This window comes from Primulina tabacum, chromosome 10 (assembly GCF_025594145.1).
Source record: "Primulina tabacum isolate GXHZ01 chromosome 10, ASM2559414v2, whole genome shotgun sequence".
NCBI classification, from domain to species: Eukaryota; Viridiplantae; Streptophyta; class Magnoliopsida; order Lamiales; family Gesneriaceae; genus Primulina; species Primulina tabacum.
Genome location: NC_134559.1, coordinates 36,153,069 through 36,165,388, shown reverse-complemented (window position 1 = coordinate 36,165,388; position 12,320 = coordinate 36,153,069). Strand labels below are relative to the sequence as shown.

Sequence of the window (12,320 nt, the reverse complement as noted above, 5' to 3'; positions counted from 1 at the left end):
TCTAGTGGGATGTTTATTCTTATATCCCTCGAGTACGTGTGGAGCGGGCAGCGATGGACAACACGCGGCACTGCTCTCGCCCAATCATAACCATGAAGTTAAGCGTTCTGGCGCGATGGCAGAGCAAGGATGGGTGACCCCCCTGGGAAGACCTCGTATCGCGACTGTTTACGTAAATTATGGATAAAACAGTGGAAATAATTGTTTTTAATGAGTTAACCGTCTCCGGAGTAATCTGCGTCATACCCTTCCGCACAGAACCGGCTCAGGACAACAAAAATCGATAAATGTTCCCAGAAAATAGAAAAAAATAAGAAGAAGGAAATAACGAATGTAAAGCTATTATTATGCCTCGGATACGATAAAATGGAACCGGAATCGAATTTCGAACTTCCTAAACGGATTTCTCGAGAAAACGAAAGCTTAACAGAAGCAATAAATCACAAATTAGAGGGTCTTAGAGACGGAATTCGGCTCAAATCTCGTCAGGTCATTGCGTAGCAATAAGTCTCGTCAGTTTGCCCGTTTACAATCAAATTAGCCTACAATTTTGTCCAAATCCGGCAGTGCCCGAGCTACTTTCATTTCACATGTCTTATCTGGTCCCGATCGAGATTCAGATGATTTGAGCCGAAACTCGTCTGTAAACAAGTAATCAGAAATAGAAAAACACGAAAAGGGGTGCAACACGAGGACGTCGCAGGGGGTCACCCATCCTAGTACTGCTCTCGCCCAAGCACGCTTAACTTCGGAGTTCTGATGGGATCCGGTGCATTAGTGCTAGTATGATCGCACCCGACATTGGGTGGGATGTTTATTCTTATATCCCTCGAGTACGTGTGGAGCGGGCGGCGATGGACAACACGCATCACTACTCTCGCCCAATCATAACCATGAAGTTAAGCGTTTTGGCGCGATGGCAGAGCTAGGATGGGTGACCTCCCTGGGAAGACCTCGTGTCGCGACCGTTTACGTAAATTATGGATAAAACAGTCGCAATATTGTTTTTAATGAGTTGACCGTCTCCAGAGTAATCTGCGTCATACCCTTCCACACAGAACCGGCTCACGACAACAAAAATGAATAAATTTTCCCAGAAAATAGAAAAAAAAATAAGAAGAAGGAAATAACGAATGTAAAGCTATTATTATGCTTGGGATACGATAAAATGGAACCGGAATCGAATTTCGAACTTTCTAAGCGGATTTCTTGAGGAAACGAAAGCTTAACAGGAGCGTTAAATCGCAAATTAGAGGGTCTTAGAGAAGGAATTCGGCTAAAATTTCGTCAGCTCATTGCGTAGTAATGAGTCTTGTCTGTTTGCCCGTTTACAATAAAATTAGCCTACAATTTTGTCCAAATCAGGCAATACCCGAGCTACGCTGATTTCACATGTCTTATTCGGTCCCGATAGAGATTCAGATGATTTGAGTAGAAAATCGTCCGTCAACAAGTAATCAAAAATAGAAAAACACGAAAAGGGGTGCAACACGAGGACTTCCCAGGGGGTCACCGATCCTAGTACTGCGCTTTCGCCCAAGCACGCTTAACTTCGGTGTTCTGATGGGATCCGGTGCATTAGTGCTGGTATGATCGCACCCGACATTGAGTGGGATGTTTATTCTTATATCCCTCGAGTACCTAAGGAGCGGGCGGCAATGGACAACACGCGTCACTGCTCTCGCCCAATCATAACCATGAAGTTAAGCGTTCTGGCGCGATGGCAGAGGTAGGATGGGTGACCTCCCTGGGAAGACCTCGTGTCGCGACCGTTTACGTAAATTATAGATAAAACAGTCGAAATAATTGTTTTTAATGAGTTGACCGTCTCCAGAGTAATCTGCGTCATACCCTTCCGCACAGAACCGGCTCACGACAACAAAAATCGATAAATGTTCCCAGAAAATTAAAAAAAAAATAAGAAGAAGGAAATAACGAATGTAAAGCTATTATTATTCTTAGGATACGATAAAAAGAAACCAGAATCGAATTTCGAACTTCCTAAGCGGATTTCTCGAGGAAACGAAAGCTTAACAGAAGCGGTAAATCGCAAATTAGAGGGTCTTAGATAAGGAATTCGGCTAAAATCTCGTCAGCTCATTGCGTATTAATTAGTCTCGTCCGTTTGCTCATTTACAATCAAATTAGCCTACAATTTTGTCCAAATCCAGCAGTGCCCGAGCTACTTTCATTTCACATGTCTTATCTAGTCCCGATCGAGATTCAGATCATTTGAGCCGAAAATCGTCTGTCAACAAGTAATAAAAAATAGAAAAAGACGAAAAAGGGTGAAACACGAACACTTCCCAGGAGATCACCCATCCTAGTACTGTTCTCGCCTAAGCACGCTTAACTTCGGAGTTCTGATGGGATCCGGTGCATTAGTGCTGGTATGATCGCAACTGTCATTGAGTGGGATGTTTATTCTTATATCCCTCGAGTACGGGTGGAGCAAGCGGCGATGGACAACACGCGGCACTGTTCTCGCCCAATCAGAACCATGAAGTTAAGCGTTCTGGCGCGATGGAAGAGCTAGGATGGGTGACCTCCCTGGGAAGACCTCGTGTCGCGATCGTTTACGTAAATTATGGATAAAACAGTCGAAATAATTGTTTTTAATGAGTTAACCGTCTCCGGAGTAATCTGCGTCATACCCTTCCGCACAGAACCGGCTCACGACAAAAAAATCGATAAATGTTCCCAGAAAATAGAAAAAAAAACTAAGAAGAAGGAAATAACGAATGTAAAGCTATTATTATGTTTGGGATACGATTAAATGGAACCGGAATCGAATTTCAAACTTCCTAAGCGGATTTCTCGAGGAAACGAAAGCTTAACAGAAGCAGTAAATCGCAAATTAGAGGGTCTTAGAGAAGGAATTCGGCTAAAATCTCGTCAGCTCATTGCATAGTAATGAGTCTCGTCCGTTTGCCCGTTTACAATCAAATTAGCCTACAATTTTGTCCAAATCCGGCATTACCCGAGCTACTTTCATTTCACATGTCTTATCTAGTCTCGATCGAGATTCAGATGATTTGAGCCGAAAATCGTCTGTCAACAAGTAATCAAAAATAGAAAAACACGAAAAGGGGTGCAAGACGAGGACTTCCCAGGGGGTCACCCATCCTAGTACTGCGCTTTCGCCCAAGCACGCTTAACTTCGGAGTTCTGATGGGATCCGGTGCATTAGTGCTGGTATGATCGCACCCGACATTGAGTGGGATGTTTATTCTTATATCCCTCGAAGACGTGTGGAGCGGGCGGCGATGGACAACACGCGGCACTGCTCTCGCCCAATCATAACCATGAAGTTAAGCGTTCTGGCGCGATGGCAGAGTTAGGATGGGTGACCTCCCTGGGAAGACCTCGTGTCGCGACCGTTTACGTAAATTATGGTTAAAAGAGTCGAAATAAGTGTTTTTAATGAGTTAACCGTCTCCGGAGTAATCTGCGTCATATCCTTCCGCACAGAACCGGCTCACGACAATAAAAATCGATAAATGTTCCCATAAAATAGAAAAAAATAAGAAGAAGGAAATAACGAATGTAAAGCTATTATTATGCCTGGGATACGATAAAATGGAACCGGAATCGAATTTCGAACTTCCTAGGCGGATTTCTCGAGGAAACGAAAGCTGAACAGAAGCGGTAAATCGCAAATTAGAGGGTCTTAGAGAAGGAATTCGGCTAAAATCTCGTCAGCTCATTGCGTAGTAATGAGTCTCGTCCGTTTGCCCGTTTACAATCCAATTAGCCTAAAATTTTGTCCAAATCCAGCAGTGCCCGAGCTACTTTCATTTCACATGTCTTATCTGGTCCCGATCGAGATTCAGTTGATTTGAGCCGAAAATCGTCTGTCAACAAGTAATCAAAAATAGAAAAACACGGAAAAGGGTGCAACACGAGGACTTCCCAGAGGGAACGCTTTAACTTCGGAGTTCTGATGAGATCCGGTACATTAGTGCTGGTATGATCGCACCCGACATTGAGTGGGATGTTTATCCTTATATCCCTCGAGTACGTGTGGAGCGGGCGGCGATGGACAACACGCGGCACTGCTCTCGCCCAATCATAACCATGAAGTTAAGCATTCTGGCGCGATGGCAGAGGAAGGATGGGTGACCTCCTTGGGAAGACCTCGTGTCGCGACCGTTTACGTAAATTATGGATAAAACAGTCGAAATAATTATTTTTAATGAGTTAACCGTCTCCGGAGTAATCTACGTCATACCCTTCCGCACAGAACCGGCTCACGACAACAAAAATCGATAAATGTTCCCCGAAAATAGAAAAAAAATAAGAAGAAGGAAATAACGAATGTAAAGCAATTATTATGCCTCGGATACGATAAAATGGAACCGGAATAAAATTTCGAACTTCCTAAGCGGATTTCTCGAGGAAACGAAAGCTTAACAGAAGCGGTAAATCGCAAATTAAAAGGTCTTAGAGACGGAATTCGGCTAAAATCTCGCCAGCTCATTGCGTAGTAATGAGTCTCGTCCGTTTGCCCGTTTACAATCAAATTAGCCTACAATTTTGTCCAAATCCGGCAGTGCCCGAGCTACTTTCATTTCACATGTCTTATCTGGTCTCGATCAAGATTCTGATGATTTGAGCCGAAAACCGTCTGTCAACAAGTAATCAAAAATAGAAAAACACGAAAAGGGGTGCAACACGAGGACTTCCCAGGGGGTCACCCTCATCCTAGTATTGCTCTCGCCCAAGCACTCTTAACTTCGGAGTTCTGATGGGATCCGGTGCATTAGTGCTGGTATGATCGCACCAGACATTAAGTGGGATGTTTATTCTTATATCCCTCGAATACGTTTGGATCAGGCGACGATGGACAACACGCGGCACTGCTCTCGCCCAATCATAACCATGAAGTTAAGCGTTCTGGCGCGATGGCAGAGCTAGGATGGGTGACCACCCTGGGAAGACCTCGTGTCGCGACCGTTTACGTAAATGATGGATAAAACAGTCGAAATAATTGTTTTTAATGAGTTAACCGTCTCTGGTGTAATCTGCGTCATATCCTTCCGCACAGAACCGGCTCACGACAACAAAAATCGATAAATGTTCACAGAAAATAGAAAAAAAAATAAGAAGAAGGAAATAACGAATGTAAAGCTATTATTATTCTTGGGAAACGATAAAATGGAACCAGAATCGAATTTCGAACTTCCTAAGCGGATTTCTCGAGGAAACGAAAGCTTAACAGAAGCGATAAATCGCAAATTAGAGGGTCTTAGAGAAGGAATTCGGCTAAAATCTCGTCAGCTCATTGCATAGTAATGAGTCTCGTCCGTTTGCCCGTTTACAATCAAATTAGCCTACAATTTTGTCCAAATCCGGCAGTGCCCGAGCAGCTTTCATTTAACATGTCTTATCTGGTCCCGATCAAGATTCATATGATTTGAGCCGAAAATCGTCTGTCAACAAGTAATCAAAAATAGAAAAACACGAAAAGGGGTGCAACACGAGTACTTCCCAGGGGGTCACCCATCCTAATACTGCGCTTTCGCCCAAGCACGCTTAACTTCGGAGTTCTGATGGGATCCGGTGCATTAGTGCTGGTATGATCGCACCCAACATTGAGTGGGATATTTATTCTTATATCCCTCGAGTACGTGTGGAGCGGGCGGTGATGGACAACACGCGGCACTGCTCTCGCCCAATCATAACCATGAAGTTAAGCGTTCTGGCGCGATGGCAGAGCTAGGATGGGTGACCTCCCTGGGAAGACTTCGTATCGCGACCGTTTACGTAAATTATGGATAAAACAGTCGAAATAATTGTTTTTAATGAATTAATCGTCTCTGGAGTAATCTGCGTCATACCCTTCCGCACAGAACCGGTTCACGACAACAAAAATCGATAAATGTTCCCAGAAAATAGAAAAAAAATAAGAAGAAGGAAATAACGAATGTAAAGCTATTATTATGCCTCGGATACGATAAAATGGAACCGGAATCGAATTTCAAAATTCCTAAGCGGATTTCTCGAGAAAACGAAAGCTTAACAGAAGCGGTAAATCGCAAATTAGAGGGTCTTAAAGAAGGAATTCGGCTAAAATCTCGTCAGCTCATTGCGTAGCAATGAGTCTCGTATGTTTGCCCGTTTACAATCAAATTAGCCTGCAATTTTGTCCAAATCCGGCAGTGCCCGAGCTACTTTCATTTCACATGTCTTATCTAGTCCCGATCGAGATTCAGATGATTTGAGCCGAAAATCGTCTGTCAACAAGTAATCACAAAAGAAATACACGAAAAAGGGTGCAACACGAGGACTTCCCAGGGGAGCACCCATCCTAGTACTGCTCTCGCCCAAGCACGCTTAACTTCGGAGTTTTGATGGGATCCGGTGCATTAGTGCTGGTATGATCGCACCCGTCATTAAGTGGGATGTTTATTCTTATATCCCTCGAGTACGGGTGGAGCAAGCGACGATGGACAACACGCGGCACTGTTCTCGCCCAATCAGAATCATGAAGTTAAGCTTTCTGGCGCGATGGCAGGGCTAGGAAGGGTGACCTCCCTATGAAGACCTCATGTCGCAACCGTTTACTTAAATTATGGATAAAACAGTCGAAATATTGTTTTTAATGAGTTAACCGTCTTCGGAGTAATCTGCATCATACCCTTCCCCACAGAACCGGCTCACGACAACAAAAATGAATAAATGTTCCCAAAAATGAATAAATGTTCCCAGAAAATAGAAAAAAAAAATAAGAAGAAGGAAATAACGAATGTAAAGCTATTATTATGCTTGGGATACGATAAAATGGAACCAGAATCGAATTTCGAACTTTCTAAGCGGATTTCTTGAGGAAACGAAAGCTTAACAGAAGCGGTAAATCGCAAAATAGAGGGTCTTAGAGAAGGAATTCGGCTAAAATCTCGTCAGCTCATTGCGTAGTAATGAGTCTCGTCCGTTTGCCCGTTTACAATCAAATTAGCCTACAATTTTGTCCCAATCCGGCAGTGCCCGAGCTACTTTCATTTCACATGTCTTATCTGGTCTCGATCGAGATTCAGATGATTTGAGCCGAAAATCGTCTGTCAACAAGTAATCGAAAATAGAAAAACACGAAAAGGGGTGCAACACGAGGACTTCCCAGGGGGTTTCCCATCCTAGTACTGCGCTTTCGCCCAAGCACGCTTAACTTCGGAGTTCTGATGGGATCCGGTGCATTAGTGCTGGTATGATCGCACCCGACATTGAGTGGGATGTTTATTCTTATATCCCTCGAGTACGTGTGGAGCGGGCGGGCGAGGACAACACGCGGCACTGCTTCTCGCTCAATTATAACCATGAAGTTAAGCGTTCTGGCTCGATGGGAGAGGTAGGATGGGTGACTCCCTGGAAGGACCTCGTGTCGCGATCGTTTACGTAATTATGGATAAAAAAAGTCGAAATAATTGTTTTTAATGAGTTAACCGTCTCCGGAGTAATCTGCGTCAGACACTTCCGCACAGAACCGGCTCAAGACAACAAAAATCGCTAAATGTTCCCCAGAACAATAGAAAAAAATATGAAGAAGGAAATAACGAATGTAAAGCTATTATTATGCTAGGGATACGATAAAATGGAACCGGAATCGAATTTCGAACTTTCTAAGCGGATTTCTTGAGGAAACGAAGCTTAACGAAGTCGGTATATCGCAAATTAGAGGGTCTTAGAGAAGGAATTCGGATAAAATCTCGTCAGCTCATTTCGTAGTAATGGTCTCGTCCGTTTGCCCGTTTACAATCAAATTAGCCTACAATTTTGTCCAATCCGGCAGTGCCCGAGCTACTTTCATTTCACATGTCTTATCTGGTCTCGATCGTGATTCAGATGATTTGAGCCGAAAATCGTCTGTCAACAAGTAATCAAAATAGAAAAACACGAAAAGGGTGCAACACGAGGACTTCCCAGGGGGTCACCCAATCCTAGTACTGCGCTTTCGCCCAAGCACGCTTACTTCGGAGTTCTGATGGGATCGGTGCATTAGTGCTGGTATGATCTCACCCGACATTGAGTGGGATTTTATTCTTATATCCCTCGAGTACGTGTGGACGCGGGCGGTCGATGGACAACACGCGGCACTGCTCTCGCCCAATCATACCATGAAGTTAAGCGTTCTGGCGGCGATGGCAGAGCTAGGATGGGTGACCTCCCTGGAAAGACCTCGTGTCGGACCGTTTACGTAAATTATGCATAAAACAGCGAAATATTGTTTTTAATGAGTTAACCGTCTCCGGAAGCTAATCTGCATCATACCCTTCCCGCACAGAACCGGCTCACGACAACAAAAATGAATAAATGTTCCCAAAATGAATCAAATTTTCCCATAAAAGAGATAAAAATAAGAAGAAGGAATAACGAATGTAAAGCTCTTATTATGCTTGGATACGATAAAATAGGAACCGGAATCGAATTTCGAACTTCTAAGCGGATTTCTTGAGGAAACGAAAGCTTAACAGAACGGTAAATCGCAAAATAGAGGGTCTTAGAGAAGGAATTCGGCTTAAAATCTCGTCAGCTCATTGCGTAGTAATGAGTCTCGTCGTTTGCCCGTTTACAATCAAATTAGCCTACAATTTTGTCCAAATCCGGCAGTGCCCGAGCTACTTTCATTTCACATGTCTATCTGGTCTCGATCGAGATTCAGATTGATTTGAGCTCGAAAATCGTCTGTCAACAAGTAATCAAAATAGAAAAACACGAAAAAGGGTGCAACAACGAGGACTTCCCAGGGGGTCACCCATCCTAGTACTTGCGCTTTCGCCCAAGCACGCTTAACTTCGGAGTTCTGATGGGATCCGGTGCATAGGGCTGGTATGATCGCACCGACATTGAGTGGGATGTTTATTCTTATATCTCCTCGAGTACGTGTGAAGCGGGCGGCGATGGACAACACGCGGCACTGCTCTCGCCCAATTATTAACCATGAAGTTAAGCGTTCTGGCTCGTATGGTAAGGTAGGATGGGTGACCTCCCTGGGAAGACCTACTTGTCGCGATCCGTTTACGTAAATATGTGATAAAACAGACGAAATATTGTTTTTGAATGAGTTAACCGTCTCCGGAGTAATCTGCTCCTACCCTTCCGCACAGAACCGGCTCAAGACAAAAAAAATGAATAACTGTTCCCCAGAAAATAGAAAAAAAAATATGAAGAAGGAAATAACGAATGGTAAAGCTATTATTATGCTTGGGATTACGACTAAAATGGTAACCGGAATCGAATTTCGAATACTTTCTAAGCGGATTTCTTGATGAGGAAACGAAAGCTTAACAGAAGCGGTTAAATCGCAAATAGAGGGTCTTAGAGAAGAACTTCGGATAAAATCTCGTCAGCTCATTTCGTAGTAATGCGTCTCGTCCGTTTGCCCCGTTTACAATCAAATAGCCTACAATTTTGTCCAAATCCGGCAGTGCCCGAGCTACTTTCATTCACATGTCTTATCTGGTCTCGATCGAGATTCAGATGATTTGAGCCGAAAATCGTCTGTCAACAAGTAATGAAAAAATTGAAAAACACGAAAAGGGGTGCAACACGAGGACGTTCCCAGGGGTCACCCATCCTAGTACTGCGCTTTCGCCCAATCACCCTTAACTTCGGAGTTCTGATGGGATCCGGTGCATTAGTGCTGGTATGATCGCACCCAACATTGAGTGGGATGTTTATTCTTATATCCCTCGAGTACGTGTGGAGCGGGCAGGTGAATGGACCAACACGCGGCACTGCTCTCCGCCAATCATAACCATGAAGTTAAGCGTTCTGGCGCGATGGCAGAGCTAGGATGGGTGACCTCCCTGGGAAGACTTGTATCGCGACCGTTTACGTAAATTATGGATTAAAACAGTTCGAAATAATTGTTTTTAATGAGTTAACCGTCTCTGGAGTAATTTGCGTCATACCCCTTCCGAACAGAACCGGCTCACGACAACAAAAATCGATAAATGTTCCCAGAAAATAGAAAAAAAATAAGAAGAAGGAAATAACAATGTAAAGCTATTATTATGCCTCGGATACGATAAAAATGGAACCGGAATCGAATTTCAATAATTCCTAAGCGATTTCTCGAGAAACCGAAAGCTTAAAGAAGCGGTAAATCGCAAATTAGAGGGTCTTAGAAGAAGGAATTCGGCTAAATCTCGTCAGCTCATGCCTAGCAATGAGTCTCGTCGTTGCCCGTTTACAATCAATTAGCCTACAATTTTGTCCAAATCCGGCAGTGCCCGAGCTACTTTCATTTCACATGTCTTATCTAGTCCCGATCGAGATTCAGATGATTTGAGCCGGAAAATCGTCTGTCAACAAAGTAATCACAAAAGAAATACACGAAAAGGGTGCAACACGAGGACTTCCCAGGGGGGCACCCATCCTAGTACTGCTCTCGCTCACAAGCACGCTAACTTCGGAGTGTTTTGAGGGATCCGGTGCATTAGTGCTGGTATGATCGCACTCCACATTAAGTAGGATGTTTATTCTTATATCCCTAGGTACGGGTGGAGCAAGCGGTGATGGACAACAGCGGCACTGTTCTCGCCAGCACATCAGAATCATGAAGTTAAGCCATTTCTGGCGCGATGGCAGGGCTTAGGAAGGGTGACCTCCTAGGAAGACCTCGTGTCGCAACCGTTTACTTAAATTATGGATAAAGACAGTCGAATATTGTTTTAATGGTTAACCGTCTCCGGAGTAATCTGCATCATTACCCCTTCCCACAGAACCGGCTCACGACAACAAAATGAATTAAATGTTCCCAAAAATGAATAATGTTCCTAGAAAATAGAAAAAAATAAATAAGAGAAGGAAATAACGAATGTAAAGCTATTATTATGCTTGGGATACGATTAAAATGGAACCGGAATCGAATTTCGAACTTCCTAAGCGGATTTCTCGAGGAAACGAAAGCTTAACAGAAGCGGTAAATCGCAAATTAGAGGGTCTTAGAGAAGGAATTCGGCTAAAATCTCGTCAGCTCATTGCGTAGTAATGAGTCTCGTCCGTTTGCCCGTTTACAATCAAATTAGCCTACAATTTTGTCCAAATCCGGCAGTGCCCGAGCTACTTTCATTTCACATGTCTTATCTGGTCCCGATCGAGATTCAGATGATTTGAGCCGAAAATCGTCTGTCAACAAGTAATCAAAAATAGAAAAACACGAAAAGGGTGCAACACGAGGACTTCCCAGGGGGTCACCCATCCTAGTACTGCTCTCGCCCAAGCACGCTTAACTTCGGAGTTCTGATGGGATCCGGTGCATTAGTGCTGGTATGATCGCACCCGACATTGAGTGGGATGTTTATTCTTATATCCCTCGAGTACGTGTGGAGCGGGCGGCGATGGACAACACGCGGCACTGCTCTCGCCCAATCATAACCATGAAGTTAAGCGTTCTGGCGCGATGGCAGAGCTAGGATGGGTGACCTCCCTGGGAAGACCTCGTGTCGCGACCGTTTACGTAAATTATGGATAAAACAGTCGAAATAATTGTTTTTAATGAGTTAACCGTCTCCGGAGTAATCTGCGTCATACCCTTCCGCACAGAACCGGCTCACGACAACAAAAATCGATAAATGTTCCCAGAAAATAGAAAAAAAATAAGAAGAAGGAAATAACGAATGTAAAGCTATTATTATGCCTGGGATACGATAAAATGGAACCGGAATCGAATTTCGAACTTCCTAAGCGGATTTCTCGAGGAAACGAAAGCTTAACAGAAGCGGTAAATCGCAAATTAGAGGGTCTTAGAGAAGGAATTCGGCTAAAATCTCGTCAGCTCATTGCGTAGTAATGAGTCTCGTCCGTTTGCCCGTTTACAATCAAATTAGCCTACAATTTTGTCCAAATCCGGCAGTGCCCGAGCTACTTTCATTTCACATGTCTTATCTGGTCCCGATCGAGATTCAGATGATTTGAGCCGAAAATCGTCTGTCAACAAGTAATCAAAAATAGAAAAAACGAAAAGGGTGCAACACGAGGACTTCCCAGGGGGTCACCCATCCTAGTACTGCTCTCGCCCAAGCACGCTTAACTTCGGAGTTCTGATGGGATCCGGTGCATTAGTGCTGGTATGATCGCACCCGACATTGAGTGGGATGTTTATTCTTATATCCCTCGAGTACGTGTGGAGCGGGCGGATGGACAACACGCGGCACTGCTCTCGCCCAATCATAACCATGAAGTTAAGCGTTCTGGCGCGATGGCAGAGCTAGGATGGGTGACCTCCCTGGGAAGACCTCGCGCCGTTTACGTAAATTATGGATAAAACAGTCGAAATAATTGTTTTTAATGAGTTAACCGTCTCTGGAGTAATCTGCGTC

At 44.0% G+C, this 12,320-nt stretch overlaps 11 non-coding genes and 3 pseudogenes across 11 annotated transcripts; all 14 read right to left on the bottom strand.

Moving 5' to 3' along the window:
• Positions 1-678: 678 nt before the first annotated feature.
• Positions 679-797, bottom strand: LOC142514517 (5S ribosomal RNA). Its single transcript, XR_012810407.1, has one exon. It is a non-coding gene; the product is annotated as a 5S ribosomal RNA (ribosomal RNA).
• Positions 798-1,480: 683 nt separating this feature from the next.
• On the bottom strand, positions 1,481-1,601 carry LOC142508897 (5S ribosomal RNA). The gene has a single exon (XR_012807095.1). It is a non-coding gene; the product is annotated as a 5S ribosomal RNA (ribosomal RNA).
• A 684-nt stretch (positions 1,602-2,285) lies between these two features.
• On the bottom strand, positions 2,286-2,404 carry LOC142509443 (5S ribosomal RNA). The gene has a single exon (XR_012807617.1). It is a non-coding gene; the product is annotated as a 5S ribosomal RNA (ribosomal RNA).
• A 684-nt stretch (positions 2,405-3,088) lies between these two features.
• LOC142515927 (5S ribosomal RNA) lies at positions 3,089-3,209 on the bottom strand. Its single transcript, XR_012811748.1, has one exon. It is a non-coding gene; the product is annotated as a 5S ribosomal RNA (ribosomal RNA).
• A 1,455-nt stretch (positions 3,210-4,664) lies between these two features.
• LOC142516656 (5S ribosomal RNA) lies at positions 4,665-4,785 on the bottom strand. Its single transcript, XR_012812440.1, has one exon. It is a non-coding gene; the product is annotated as a 5S ribosomal RNA (ribosomal RNA).
• A 684-nt stretch (positions 4,786-5,469) lies between these two features.
• LOC142515576 (5S ribosomal RNA) lies at positions 5,470-5,590 on the bottom strand. The gene has a single exon (XR_012811414.1). It is a non-coding gene; the product is annotated as a 5S ribosomal RNA (ribosomal RNA).
• A 682-nt stretch (positions 5,591-6,272) lies between these two features.
• On the bottom strand, positions 6,273-6,391 carry LOC142514839 (5S ribosomal RNA). Its single transcript, XR_012810716.1, has one exon. It is a non-coding gene; the product is annotated as a 5S ribosomal RNA (ribosomal RNA).
• Positions 6,392-7,095: 704 nt separating this feature from the next.
• LOC142515589 (5S ribosomal RNA) lies at positions 7,096-7,216 on the bottom strand. Its single transcript, XR_012811426.1, has one exon. It is a non-coding gene; the product is annotated as a 5S ribosomal RNA (ribosomal RNA).
• Positions 7,217-7,895: 679 nt separating this feature from the next.
• Positions 7,896-8,015, bottom strand: LOC142512637 (5S ribosomal RNA; annotated as a pseudogene).
• Positions 8,016-8,715: 700 nt separating this feature from the next.
• On the bottom strand, positions 8,716-8,837 carry LOC142510967 (5S ribosomal RNA; annotated as a pseudogene).
• A 696-nt stretch (positions 8,838-9,533) lies between these two features.
• Positions 9,534-9,654, bottom strand: LOC142509737 (5S ribosomal RNA). Its single transcript, XR_012807894.1, has one exon. It is a non-coding gene; the product is annotated as a 5S ribosomal RNA (ribosomal RNA).
• Positions 9,655-10,337: 683 nt separating this feature from the next.
• On the bottom strand, positions 10,338-10,458 carry LOC142512746 (5S ribosomal RNA; annotated as a pseudogene).
• Positions 10,459-11,163: 705 nt separating this feature from the next.
• On the bottom strand, positions 11,164-11,282 carry LOC142514263 (5S ribosomal RNA). The gene has a single exon (XR_012810165.1). It is a non-coding gene; the product is annotated as a 5S ribosomal RNA (ribosomal RNA).
• Positions 11,283-11,963: 681 nt separating this feature from the next.
• Positions 11,964-12,082, bottom strand: LOC142514251 (5S ribosomal RNA). Its single transcript, XR_012810154.1, has one exon. It is a non-coding gene; the product is annotated as a 5S ribosomal RNA (ribosomal RNA).
• Between the last annotated feature and the right edge of the window lie 238 nt (positions 12,083-12,320).